Here is a 12,118-nt window from a genome sequence, read left to right on the forward strand (position 1 = left end):
TTTTAAATTATCCCTTGAAAACAAATGGATGTGATATTGTAATGTAACATAACCCAGACGAATGGAAATACATCAATGGCCAATTACGATTAGTTCAGACTAAATTTGTCAGTGGAAATTCTTCATGAATGTATGATATAATTTTGAAGTAGGAGGGATTGTAGCAAGTATATTGCATAACTTACCTAAACTTTGGCATCTCCCCTACACTCTCCTAAGTCCTACTATGTTGTTTCCTTAGGCTGGTAGTGGGACTATTTGTGAAAGGGATGAGCAAAAATCACCCGGAATTTATAAAGTGAGTATATCATCCAGGTCACGAAGATAATTCCAGCTATCTAGATAAAGCAAACAGGCATTTACAGAACATTGGACCACAGCAATGTAGTCACAGCTATGAATAAGCAGGATATAGTTTATCACTTTTGGGACAATAGTAAAGACATGATTTCATATTGCATATATGAAAGCATTGGTAAATCGTTCCTATGTTTTATAAAGAAATTACAGCTAATAGAAAGTGATTGACGATATAGTGCTATAATAGATGAGGTCTCAGGTCAAAGGACACTTGGCATGCTACTGAGGAAGTCCTAAGAAGGAATGGTGTTGCTTTCAAAACAAAGAAACCTATAGCAAAGACAGCACCTGGATACAATATAATCAATTATAATAATATCAATTGATGTTATGGACAATTCTTTTGTAGGACAGCTATCCAAGTCTATGTTCTAATCATTAATGTAGAAGAAAAAGAGGTTGACAAATTATATGGTCAAGTTCAGTCTAAAATTAAGAATTTGCGTGCAAGATGTGCTGCTTGTGGTTGTAGACTAGAATTCCATACTTGAAAATATTAAGGAGGAAGGAGGAAAATTTAATTAGATTTTATGACCTAGAACACCATAATAAATCAAGAGAATGGTTTGTCAGTTTCTGTCAATTCTTCATTCAATTCCAGATTATCAAGAAGACAATCTTCCAACAACCAAAACAATGTATGTATGGCCATCATTGGAAGTAATGAACATAAATAAATGTATTTTGTGATTGGTACAAGTGGATAGAAGAACTTAGTTATAACCACAAAGATGTGACCAAGAGTGACTGTGGAACAGATATCATGTGCAGATTCTAAGTCAAGGTAAAGCAGAAGAACAAAGCCAAGTCCATTATATGATACTGAGCACATATCCACCATTTTCAAAGAGAATATGAATCCTTTTGAAGTTCTGAAACTCATTGATAGGGAACCAGTACTTTGATTTTGAATAAAATGAAAGAATTTGTTACAGATAATTTAAAAAGAGACTGCAAAAACCCAAGAAACAAACAAACAAAAAAAAATCCAACAGGATGTCAAAAGAGATAGCAGGAATTTTCAAAAAGAGAAGTCAAACCAAAAAACAAATGCTTTTAGAAACCTGTTAGAAGATACAAGAAGCCATATTATAATACAATCTGAATAAAACTGCAGATAGAAACATACAGAGAAAAGCAAAGAAATTTTTACAAAGAATTATCTGTGAGCACAGAAGGGAGTTTAAATCTCAAATTAGTAAACTAAAGGATACCAGTGAACAGAAATAAACTGATTCAAAGAAAATCAAACAAATTTATTTATTATTTATTTATTTTATTAGATTTCTATATTGCCCTACTCCCGAAGGACTCAGGGCGGTGCACAGCCAAACAATAAAAAACACATACATACAAAAATAGAATAAAATCAAATTAAATAATTTTGGCCCCGACAAATTTAAAACCCCAAACTTAAAACAAATTTAAAACCCCAAACAAACATGGAAGACATATACTGAAATTCTATATAGTAGACATGTCAACATCTGTGATACTTTAAAACAACGCTGTCAAAATCAAGGCCTGTGGGCCAGATCCAGCCAATGGGGTGCTTAGATCTGGCCCACGGGGCTGCCCTGGGAATAGCAAAGGATTGGCCCACGGTACCTCTTCCAGCAAAAACAGAGCTCCATTTTTGCTGGCAGAGGGTTTCAGGAGACTGTCGCAGCCAGAAATGGAGCTCGGGAGCCTGTTTTCGTGGCAGAGCCCTCAGGCCACCATAGGTGCCCCCTGACATGAGTGATGTCAAGCTAGCCACACCCAATCTGGCCACACCCACCCATCAGGGTCAAACACAGCCCTCATGTGGTCCTCAATGAAATTGAGTCTGATACCCCTGCTTTAGAAGATATTCTCTACTTGCAAGAATCTTTAGCATTAAAATATGAAGTTAGTTAATAATTATAGGCATTGCCAAGTTGTAAAATACATGGATGACTGTAATCTGAAGAAATATAACAAGCAACAGAAGATGAATCAGTAAGATTCAAACCAAACTATGCCAGAGTATCTGGAGAATGACATAGTGGCCAAGTGATTGGAAAAGGTTAGGCAACATATAAATATCAAAGAAATAACTCTTAAGAAAGTATGCAAACTATTGTACAATATTCTTAACTTCACAGAAAACAAATGCTTAGAATCCATGCAAGGCAAAATAGAAATCTATATGGAAAGAAAACTGTCAGGTGTTCAACTGGTTTCAGAAAAAAATAAGGAACAAGATATATTACTGCTGCTGCATGTTGAATAATTGAATAAGCCAAAGAATACTAAAAAGAAATCAATATGTGCTTCATTGAGTATAAATTTTTATTTTGCTTGTATCAATCATAACAAGCTATGGAATGCACTTATTCAAATAGGAATTCCAGAACAACTCACTGACCTCATGCAAACCTATGCAAAGGAAGAGACAATCTAGACTGAATATGGCAAAACAGATTGGTGTCATGTTGGCAAAGGAGTAAGACAAGGTCAGTTTGGCCATCCCACTAGAGTCTGGAACTCATAAATATTTTTTTTATGATTTTAATATATTAATGCAAAATTGCTTGCTTGCTGTTTCAGTATTTGTGATTAAACCTAAACTGAGTTTCTTTGCTATTACTCTGTGTTGTCAGAAAAGGGAATGGCTAAGCCAAAGAACAAATTTTTAATGTTGTGTGAATCTGTTGAGATCACAGGAATTATTAGTTAGTAGTATAATCAAACAGTTGATTATAAATTGATAAACAGGATGAACCACATTTCTAGTATTCCACTCTTTTGCCCAGGAGTAGGAACTAGTTAAACCCCCCTATAGCATATTCAGCCTATTAACTGATAACTGAATATCATAAACTGAGAATTTTCCTTCCTTTTTTTTTAATCCATTACAACAAAAAGATAAAGGTAAAGGTTTCCCTGTCTAGTCATGTCCAATTCTAGGGCATGATGCTCATCTTTGTTTCTTGGCTGAAGGAGCCAGTATTGTCTGAAGACATTTTTTGTGGTCATATGCCAAAGGCACATGGAATACTGTTAGTTTCCCACCGAAGTGGTACTTATTTATCTACTTGCATTTCAGTGGTGGGTTCCTCCCGGTTCGGCCCGGTTCCACTGAGCCAGTAGCGGTGACTATATGACATCACCAAACGTTTCTGCAAAAATAAATGGGTAGATCAGTACAACCTGGTAGACCAGTACCTCTGCTAAATCCTAAATAATTGTCACATATCCATCAAACTCATTCATTTCATCTGCTATCATTACATACTGTCATTTTCTATAATTTACAGAATCACGGTAGAAAATGTAGCATGACAATTACATGACCCACAAAATAAGCCACGCCCACAGAACCAGTAGTAAAAAAAATTAGAACCCACCCCTGTTGCATTTGCAAGCTTTTGAAACATTAGGTGGGTAGGAGCTGGGGAAAGGAATGGGAAGATTGACACTGAGGAGGTAATATGACTTTTGCAAAGATACATTAGGGAATTTAAGACTAAAACAGCTTGCAGTTTATCCCTAACTTCCACTGTTCCTAAATACCATGTTCCCGGAGAAAAATAAAGAAAAGGGAAAAGAAAAGAAGTCAGGAAACTGTCAGCACAGAAGCTATCTTCAATCTTATTGTGGCATATTGGCTTCCAAATGTAGTTTCCAAATAAGAAAGATAATGTCATCATGCTTAGAGTAAAACCAGGTTTTGATTGTGTGATTTGATTTGAGTCTCTCAAATCTCACTGATGTGGCTGGTCTATTTTGTTGAAGTTTCCCAAAAAATATTTTAATGGCATCACTAAAATGATTTCACAAATTACTCCTGGAGACAATATTGAGCCTTGATCTACTTGCACTTTCCAGCTTTGTTCTTCACTACTTCAGTTGAACTATCACAGTAGCAGGTGGCATAGATTTTATCAGTGTAAGAGATGGCATTGCTACTTCTGTTCTGTTTCAGTCCTTGGTCATCCCTAGAATTGATTTATCTTTCAATAACACAGAATTTTATGAGGACACAACTCTAAAATTACTATCCCCAAATCAGTTTGATACTACATCTGTTAAACTATCATCTTTCTGAGAAAAGAAGTTATATTTTAAGTTATATTATAAAAAAACAAACAAACAAGGTCAACCTGACAGCTATATCCTAGTATCTAAAGTAGAGATTTTTAATGTAAATGCTCCCTTGCTTTTATAAAGTTATTACTTAAGAATTCAAACTCATTCATTTCATCTGCTATCATTACATACTGTCATTTTCTATAATTTACAGAATCAGGGTAGAAAATGTAGCATGACAATTACAATTCAATTTTTAATATTTTAAAAAATGTGTGCTTGCTAATTTATGCTTTGATTTTTGTTCTGGGATACAGATACAGAGAAAGTCAATGAAGCTGTTCTTGACTTACTAATATAGTTTATCACTCGTTATCAAAGGAACTTGTTTTTCTGCCCTGAATACTTTACCTTTGCAATTGTAATGATCTGAAAATGCACAGTATTTATTTTGTTGAAATCTCACCCATTATCCCCAAAACAAAACTTAGTAACTGAGTCTAGGAGCCTGAAGATACACTTGTTTCATAAGATCAAAAGGACACAGGGTTGTCCTTTTGTGTTGCTTAGGAAAGCATCTATTTCTTTTCATAATTTTGAAATACATAATTTCAAAACATTGGTCTTATCTAACATGACTCAACATTGTTTATTTATATGATTGATTGTGTCTTTATATCCTGTAATCTGAACACACAGGAAAGGATAAAATCTGGCATATGATTCTTCAAGATTCAGCAAATTGTGAAGATGTAAACTGTCCTTATATCATGCTAAGGGATCTTGCCCTTCATTTCAGGGTCAACTACATATCTATAACTCCAACAGATCTATACTGATAAATATATGTAATTGGAGTTTTCTGAAACAGCATAACACAATCTTTTTTGGACTACTGGCTACACTTAGTCAATGAATTATATGCAGAGGAATGTACATCAAAACTGGATGAACCAGGATAAAATTTGAATAAATAAAATGCATTAGATTCACTTTATGTTAAATCCAATTATTATTTCCACTCAAATTAAAAATTTGACAAAAATTCTTTGACAATCAGTTAGGTGATATGAAGCCTCACCTGTTGTAAAAAATAATTCAGGAACCTTAAGTATACAAAAGATAAGGTAGGATATATATTCTCACACATAATTCCTGTCTTTGACTAACCAGTTATTTAAAACTCATAAGAAAGTGGTACTAAAAATAGGAAAAAGCAAATGTATACATAATAATTCTAAAAAGTAACATGGATGAATAACACATTCAGTAGCAAAATTAAAATAATTGACATAACTATGATTTCTCCCCTTTTAACCCTGGGGTGACTGTGGAAATAGCAAATACAATATCACTTAAAACTGCTGCTTATTGGAAATAATATAATTTATCTTAAGACATAATTATGTCAATCTTTTCTATTGATTACTTCCATTATTATATATAATGGTTATTATTGTTATTAGGAACATCAATCATAGGGAAGGATTTCATTGTGCAATTGCCTCTAGAAGAGATTTAATTTAATTAGCATAGTTGAAAAAAGCCAGTGGTAACTCAGCACTTAATGTCCCAAATCTTTCAGTGAAGTTACTAAGGTTGGAGAGTGAGGAAGGGACTTTTCTGAAAGAATAAATGCAAGTCTTTGGATTAGTTAATTTAGATAATGCATCTGAAGGTGAAAGTGTTGGGGGGTAAACCAAATGTTTCTTTAAATGAGGGTTCACACTACATGCAAATTATTATATGGCTTTCTTTGTCTCCACCTAGCCATTATGTGTTGGAAAGTATTATACATACATTGCTATTATATTATACTATATACTTATACTAACCTCAATCTGTCTGAACCCTGTATCAACTTTCTGCTGATTGTTAGAAAAAAATAGATAGCTTTTGTTTGTTTAATTCGAAATTAATTTTTTTGATAATCTTCATGTAGTGGTTTGAAGACTAAAATGTTATTGAACATTACCATCTCAGGTTTCATTGTGAACATTAGTCTTATTTTCTCCTTCATTTGGAATTCCATGCACTGAAAGTCTTGTTCAGACAATATTTTGATTAACAGATCTCGTCAACTGAGGTGGGGTGTGCAATTCCTTTTACTCTAAAATTCACATCTAAGGGGAAATATTTATTTTCAGAAATGTTTAAACAAATTATAGATTGATGCATTCCCATTCTGACACAATTGTTTACAAGGGTTTATAATGATGAAAAATGCCTCTTGAGTTCAAATTCTTTTCTATTGCAGTCAGAATCCATAAGAAAAAGGAGAAGATAATGTAAGAATTCAGATTTTTTAAAAAAACAAAAACCAGGACCTTGGAGAGTTCTACTTGAGTTGTACGATTCATAAAAGTGAGGTAAGATTAAAGAACTATATGGTATTTTAAAAGTCCCATTTGCTGTTAAATCAACTAGAATCATAAGAAAAATGAAATATTTTGACTGTAATATGATAATTCCTCCAATATCTATTAGGAAAAAATATTTTGTTGTTGTGTATTTTACCTACATATAAAATAAGTAATTTGTAACCTCTGTGAATTTTACTCACTCATTTGATCTGATTAATCAGAAATGATCAAGATATAGGCTAGCACAAACTAATAGTGGTTATGGATCTCTTATTTGGTGATAAAGCTGTATCTTCAAAAATACTGTATGTAAATATGTTTGATGCAGAACTTAGATATATGATTTATAATCCATAAAATTGATACAAAATGTCTTTTTAATAATTGCTTAAAAATAACAATAATGTGGAAATAATGGTTTCTATGGGTTTTTTCTCCCAAGTCTTCATCTGTATTTAGGTATCATAAATATTAATTTTGCTTAAAAGATGAACATGTTTTTCACCAATTTTCCACTTACTAAAGATGAATTAATTATTATGGGAAAACATTTATGTAATGTCCTGAAGTTATAATATCAGCATACAGTTCTAGATGGACATCATTCACAAATTTTCAAAGACAAGGGACAGTCAAATTTTAGGCTGTTCTTTATAGTTTGAAGAACTGTAAACAGAGAAAAAAAATTGAATTTGCCTGGTTCACCTTAGTCAGACAAGTAGCCTATTCTGGCTGATAATATAATAGGCATACACTTAATTAAGTAAGCAGTAGAAAGATTGAAAATGGTTTCTACTCTCAAAAAATTCTCTCAGTTCCATAATGGATGCAAGTGTGAAATGCTATCAGTTCAGGCCAGTTCACTCGAACTGGTAGTAAAAATGCTACTGGTTCACCCGAACCGGTAGTAAAAAAATGCTTTAAAAAGTAAAAAAAAAAAAAGTTTCAACAATCACGTGGCACAGCTGATTATCAGAACTTTTTAAAAACTTTTTTAAAGCATTTTTTTGCTACCGGTTTGGGCGAATAGGTAATAAAAAAATGCTTTAAAAAAGTTTTTAAAAAGGTTCCGACGATCAGCTGTGACAATCAGCTGTGCCACGCAATTCTCAGAATTTTTTTTTTACTTTTTAAAGTATTTTTTTACTACCTATTGCCTGAACTGGTATTTTTGTGTAAAGTGTGATAGTAGGTTTTTGAGCTCTCTGTGACTTTGGGAGGTTCCTGCTTGTTGCAGGGGCCATTTTGTGTGAAGTACAGCTGTTTTTGCATTGTGTGTGAGTCAGTTGTGCAGCTTTTGTATTATTTTTGTGTAAAGTGTGATAGTTGGTTTTCCCGGTCACATGACTACCAAGCCACGCCCACCCAGCCACATGACCACCAAGCCACGCTCACCAAGCCACGCCCACAGAACCAGTAGGGAAAATTTTTGAATTTCACCACTGAATGGATGGTTATATTGTATATAGGATGCTGGTCAATTCTTCCACAGTTTGTTTTTAATTCTATTTTCATTCATAATTAAGTCTAACTGTTTTTAACTGTTAAATAAAATAAATAAATGTGCTAATCTCTTATGTTGTATTTTAATAAAAGTGCATCTGTCTTTTTTCTTTCTTTTATTCTAGGGCTGGCTTATATCTAGTGAATGTTTCATTTTACTTTAGAGATGTTGTATTGTGCATAACTGGTTTTGCTTACACAGCTGCATTTTTTTAAAAAAAAAAATCTTAATATGCCTACACTAAATGTATGCTTTATAATTCTCCTAGCCTGAGTAGATGTTTTTATATTTATACTTAAATACTGAAGTAACTTTGGCATGTGCAAGGAAGAATAACTAACTGACCCTGACTCACACCAGCCTTCTTTCAGTTTGAAAGAAGCATCTAATATTTTATGATTTTAAGGTGGTTCTTTCCTCCCTTCAATTGTCATCTGAAAGCCCCAGGCATCAACACTTATTTTAAACCTTAATGCTGTCCTCTCCCAGAGCCCTAAATTCTATTCTTCATTTATACAAGCCTCTTAGGCTTATGGCAGCAGGTATTATATTTAATATATTTTAAGACTTTAAAAAGGATTTGTCTTGGGGGCAAGAAAAAAGTCAATGGTTAAACCAGATGGTAAGAATGAAAAGTGTTTTCTCCAGAAATAACCATTGACTTCTTAGCATACTTTCTCAATAACTGTAACAGCCATGGAAGCTCCCATAAAGCTCTCCAAGTTAGCCCTTTTCAGTCTATTCAGTGGAATGGCATTCATTTGAGTGAAGCCTTTTGTGATGATTCTGTTCTTTTCATATCCTTTATTTAACGCCCAGAATGCCGAGAATTTGAGAGACTTGAGAGTCAGAAGTGAAATGAATCTGAAGGCTGTACAGGGGGAAAAAAGACTCTTTGGGCCCTTCAGTCAATAGTTAGTTATGCTCTTTATATTTAACCAATCAGCTGTAAGAAATAAAGAGATCACTTTTTGAAGAAGGGGGTGTTAATGTATATATTTCCCTTAATTGTCTTTTCACAGATAGTCAAATAGCTATAGAAGGGAACAGATAAGTAGCAATCTATGTATATATAATAATCCTAAATAGCTTACTCCCACAAAACAACATGGTTTCACTGTTTTGACACCATGGACTTTACTGGAAGAATATATGAATGGAATTACAGATTACAAAAATCTAACTACAACAGAAGCCAGTTGGCTGTTGTCTCCAGTTCCAAGCATTTTCCCATTGCTTAAACATAATTTAGTGTTCAATGGATGTGCCATACATGGTCTTAGTCTTGACTATTATGCTGGTCTTGACTTGGTCTTGATATTAAATTGGTCTTGACTTGGTATTGATCTTGTGTGCTAAATTGTAACACTGAAATTTCTTTAGAATGAGTGAATGAATGCTCTTAAAGGTTTGTTTGTTGCTCCTAGAGATGCATATTAGGGTAATTATCTTAAGGGAAAGAGGCAGTCATATTACATTCACTGAGAGGGAAATGACAATGAAGTGGAGGTAAGGAGTCACTGAAAATTGAAAGATTATGGAAAATACTAGGAAAATACTACTCACAGTTGTGAAAAACCTTGAGAAGGATGAAATAGAATAAATTCTAAAACCACCCTGAGGAGAAGTGAAGAGTGAGGTGGATTTGTCTCCTGTATTTTAGGAAAAAATGATACTCTTAAATGTTGTACTTTCAAAAATAACTAATTCATAGCTTTGACTGAATTATGTATTTCAAGCAGAATATCTTCCTAACTGCTGAATATATCTCTTTGTAGTGTTTTGGTATATTGTCAAAGAAATAAAATTTAGTAGTGTCAACTTAGCTCTTTCAGAAGAGTTAAAAATTGTTTAGATCACATTAATGTACATAAAAGGTTACAGTATTCTGTTTACCTTCTGAAAGTCATCTTGAATTTGTCCCTCTGCAACTCAATAAGCATACTAGGGAAGGCAATAAACTCTATATTTAGCCCTTGAATTTTCAGGACAATTTTTGTATGTTTATTTATTTATTACATGTATTTATATGCCGCCATTCTCCCAAAGGACTCAGGGTGGCAAACACAAGTTAAGAAACAAGTACAATAAAATCATAATTTAATCCAAATAATTAATTAGTAGTAAATAATAAAGCCCGGAATCAGTCTCAGCCTATTTTTTTGAAAAGCCAAGTCTTCAAGTCCCGACGGAAGGAGCGGAGACCAGGAGCCATCCGGAGCTCAGTAGGTAATTCATTCCAGAGGGTGGGAGCACCCACAGAGAACGCCCTACGCCTGGGCACAGCAAGGTGTCATTGGCTCGCCAGTGGAACCCTGAGGAAGCTGCCCTATGTGAGTGAACAGGACAGTGAGAGGCAGGCAGGAGAAGGTCATGCAAATATCCCAGATCTAAGTCATGAAGGGCCTTATAGGTGAGGACTAGCACCTTGAAGCGGACCCGGAGAACCACTGGTAACCAGTGCAGCTCACGCAGGAGGGGTGTTATATGGGAGTAATGAGGGGCTCCCATAACAACCCGTGCAGCTGCATTCTGGATCAGCTGGAGTCTCCGGGTGCATCTCAGGGGCAGGCCCATGTAGAGGGAATTGCAGTAATCCAAGCGGGAAGTAACCAGGACATGAGTGACTGTGCTAAGGTCATCTCGGTCCAGGAAAGGGCACAACTGGCGCACCAGGCGAACCTGTGCGAAGGCCCCCCTGGTCATGGCCGTTAGATGGTCTTCTAGGGATAGCCGAGTATCCAGGAGGACACCCAAGTTGCGAGGCCTATCAACAGGTGCAAGTTTTTCCCCATCTATCAAAAGTGATGGAGCCTCTGAAACCTGAGATGCCGCCATCCATGTTAAAGGTTTATAGCATGACTTGAATGCTATGGAACATATCTGACCACACAGCATCATTTTTCCCCTAATATTTTTTTTTTCATTTACTCGCCAACATTTTTTTGGGGGGGGGAGTGGTTCTGTTCATTTGGGGAAAACACAATCATTCAGCTATGTGACTTTAGGAGTTTTTCTTTTTCTACCTTGAATAGGAAAAGTAGATGAGGCAGTTCATAGCTATCTTAATGGTATAGACCCACACTGTAAAAAAGAAACTATAATTTTGACCAACTGCCATTTCTTATATATCATAATATATATTTATTTTGATTCTTACCATTTTTTCCAGTAGTTTTTTTTCCCCCAAAAATAGCAATGATATGCAGTCTATTCCTGGATTTTGTATGCTTTTCATTAGGCATTTTATGTTTAGATTACATCTTATTTAGCATTTTCCGGAAATTGTGTCTCTCTATTGAAGAGGAGAAGGATGATACTAGTACAAATATAATTCCTAGCACATTCTATTATGGTTCTATGTGATTGAACTTGGCTTTGTGATCTCTTGATTAACTACATGGCAGAACAGAAATAAATATTTTATGATACCAATATCATTCTTCTATTAACAGAGGCCTGTTTCTAATAGATGACTTTCATGTTGACATGCAACAATAATTCTGACATGAAAATGTAAGACTTGGACACAGAAGAAAAAAGGGTAAAGAAAATGGAACATAGTTTATAATAAACGGATTTCTTTGAAGGAGAATATGTCACCTACTGAGTAATGTGGAACATATTTGACTGGATCATTTTTTATCCAGTAGGAAGCTCCGAGATATCTTGCATTGCAAATTGTAAAAATATTAGGTTTATGGCATTACTCGTCACAGTAGAAAACACATATTTTGTATATTGGTAGAAAGATATACAGATAAATAAAGTACAAAGATATTTCTATAATCAAAGCAGAGGTAGGAGGTCTTTTTTCTGTACCTTCAAGAACCAACAA

The sequence above is a fragment of the Pantherophis guttatus genome, chromosome 3 (genome assembly GCF_059756535.1).
Source record: "Pantherophis guttatus breed Tessera chromosome 3, ASM5975653v1, whole genome shotgun sequence".
Classification (NCBI taxonomy): domain Eukaryota; kingdom Metazoa; phylum Chordata; class Lepidosauria; order Squamata; family Colubridae; genus Pantherophis; species Pantherophis guttatus.